Raw genomic sequence first — 3,373 nt, forward strand, 5'->3', positions numbered from 1 at the left:
AAATTCAGAAATATTGATAGTAGCACTTCATGAGTAGGACTATAGGACTGAAAATCATGACTCCAAAATTCTTACTCTAATGTTGATTCATTACTATACTACTGGTCACTGTCTTTGATTACAATTCATTTATGTCTTCTTTCACTGAATTAAAAATTACATTTCCATGCTACCGTTATTTATACAGAAATATTTTAAGTGAGAAAAGGAACTTTACAATGTAGCATGATTCAATTTTTGTAAGGGAAAATAGATATGATTAGAAAAATGCCTGGAAGGATATATACAAAAATATGAACTATGGTGGAAATACAGATGAGTTTTATTTTCTTTCTGTGTACTTATTATTTTTTGTTTTTTGCAAAACATAAACAGGTATCTTAAACATCTACGACTTTTATTTTGATCAGTATCCATTCCTTTGGGTAACTGCCCTCCTTCCATCTGATGCTGGAAGTACTGTGAATCAAGGGAATTCCCCCCTCCCCTTCTGCCCCTTCCCCATCCCCACCCAACATAAAAGTGAATACATGAGAATACACCCAACACATGCCAAAAGTAAATACACCCAACATATGTCATCTGAACCTGGCCAACCTGGTACTCTCGTGGGACCAGAATTTTGATACAGACACACAGGGATAAATGATGCCGGAAGTCAAATCATCTGTTGGCAGTGTCAAAAGAGATCCCCACAACTTTTTTAAGTTTCTGTTTGTTATAGATTGAATTGTGTTTCCCAGAAATATATGTTCAAGTCCTAACCCTTGGTCCTGTGGATGCGATCCTATTTGGAAATGGGATCTTTAAAGATATTATTAGTTAAGAGGAAGCCAAACTGAATTAGGGTGAGTCCTTCTACTGGTGACCCCAGAAGGAGAAGAAATGTGAACACAATCAGTAGGAGCGAGTGAGAGAGACGGCCATGTGATGCAGGCAGAGACTGAGTTATGCCACAAGCCAAGGAACACCATGGATTGCCAGCCAGTCACCAGGAGATCCCTGCAGCTTTCAGAGGAAGCATGGGCTGGCTGACACCTTGATTTAGGACTTCCACTCTGGAGCACTGTCACACAATACATTTCTGCTGTTTAAGTCAACTAAACTGTGGCACTTTGTTATAGCAGCCCTGACAAACTTCCCTGAAACTTTAGGGATTACTTTGATTTTAAGTAACCCAGTTTCTTCTATCTGCTTTGCTGTGGGTTTAAGTTAGCCTGGATGGGTTTTTGGGTTTGCAACAGAAGACTTTTTACTGATATAACATGTATTTCTTGTTTAATTTGAAACCATAAAACATAAAGAATTAAGAGTTCATTTTGTCCTCTTGTCTATGAAGAGTTAAATATTGCAAATATGTTAGGCTTTTCATCCTTGCTTTATCCAAGAGGATTATTACCCAGCTTCTTTTAAGAATGAACAAAATATTTACAATCATATCATGTTGTGTGCATGTATGTATGTTTATGTGTACATGCAGTGTTACGTGATAACTGAAACTTAGGTGGCTATGTCTCAACTTAGACACACTAGGGAAGGGTGTGAGTAAGAGTTGTTTGGGTATGGGTGTGTGATGACGAGAGAAGTGGGTCAATTTCCTTTTCATTCGAGCTAGCCAGCTCCCATTTCACCCATACCTATTTATATTACACATAATTGTTACCTCTGGCTCCTTATATGAACTTGTTAGTTATGGTAACTTGGACTGCCTCAAGTAAGGGCCCACCTTACTAACTCATTTTGATCTTATGCTCTCCAACATCCAGTATTTTTAATATAATAGCTATTTCGGGGAAAGAATCTTCTCTCTCATTCTCCACTCAATAGATATTTGCTGAATGATTACCATGAGCCAAGAAAGGTACCAGATGCTAGAGATTCAAAGGCACATAAGACAACACCTTCTCATTAATGAGCCTGCAGGCTCATAAGGACCATGGGAAAGCATGCCCAGGCCCCTTAGGAAACCAGCCAAGATGATTCTGGAGACACCTTCCTCCTGAAACCGAAGTCCACTCTTCTACATGCCTCCCCTACCCCCTTCACAGGAATATGAATGTATTGGTCATTAGTGCAATTCATCAATATTTCTAGTTTTCTTCCTTCAGAGCATATGATAGAATTGCACTTCCCTCCCTCTGGAAGTTAGGGGTAGCCATGTGACTTGCCTTGGCCAATGAAATGTGAGTGGGAATAACATATGTCACTTCTGGGTAAAAGCCTTTATGAATGAGTGCATAATTTACAAAGTTTCCTCCTCCATGAAAATGCAGTACCTGGTCATGTCCCATATGGTGAAGCTCTATTAGCACTGGTCCCTTAATGAGGGTAGCATGGAGTAGAGACACCCCCACCCCATCCTGAACAACCCAAGATGGAGTAGCATAAGCACGAAAAAAATCTTTGGTTGTTTCAAGTCACCGAAATTTGGGAGGGTTAGCTACCTCAGCATAACCTAGTCTTTCCTGATAGATACAGCCTTTACTGTACCTTTTCTGGCATTTCCCAGACAAGTCAGGGGTTCAAGTGGACCTGGGTCAGGTTCTGGTCCTGGATGACCTGCAACACTTAATGAATAAAAATAACATGGAATGTAGTCTGGCTGGAATTTCCAGAAGGAGCAATCTTTACAAGTTCTGGGTAATTTCCCCCCAGCCTCAAAGAGACGGCCTCACCATGCCATGAAAGTCTTTGAGATGATAATAAAACCCAAGGGCAGATCAACTTGTCAAGAGTAGGTTCAAATCTGATGAAAGGAATGGGAGCACCTCTGAGAACTAGGATTGGAGCTGTCTATAACAAAACAGCCCTGGGAGATGGTGGACAAGCTGTGAGGTCCTACTGAGAATCTATAATCTGGAAATCTCTCCAGAATCAATTGCTGCAGCCACTTCTGAGAAATATTTCAATAGAAAAAAAAAAATGGTGCAAACATAGCACTCATAAAGGAAATGCAAAGTAAAACAGTATAGTGACCATTTTTTTAAACCTATTAATTTGGCAAGATATTTTAAATGTCCTGTATTGCCAAGGGTGGTAGAATTATAAGGACCAGTAAGGTAGTACATAGCAAAGACCTTAAAAATATGAATGTTGACTCTTGAACACGATTGTATAACAATGTAGATTACAAGGGGTGACAGTATGATTGTGAAAACCTTGTGGATCACACTCGCTATCTCCATTGTATGGAAGGATGAGTAGAAAAATGGGGACAAAAACTAAATGAAAAATAGGGTGGGATGGGGGGGATAATCTGGGTGTTCTTTATTATTTTTATTTTTTATTCTTATTCTGATTCTTTCTGATATAAGGAAAATGTCATGTTAAAAAATAGATTGGGGTGATGAATGCACAACTATATGATGGTACT

The sequence above is a fragment of the Choloepus didactylus genome, chromosome 7 (assembly GCF_015220235.1).
Source record: "Choloepus didactylus isolate mChoDid1 chromosome 7, mChoDid1.pri, whole genome shotgun sequence".
NCBI classification, from domain to species: Eukaryota; Metazoa; Chordata; class Mammalia; order Pilosa; family Megalonychidae; genus Choloepus; species Choloepus didactylus.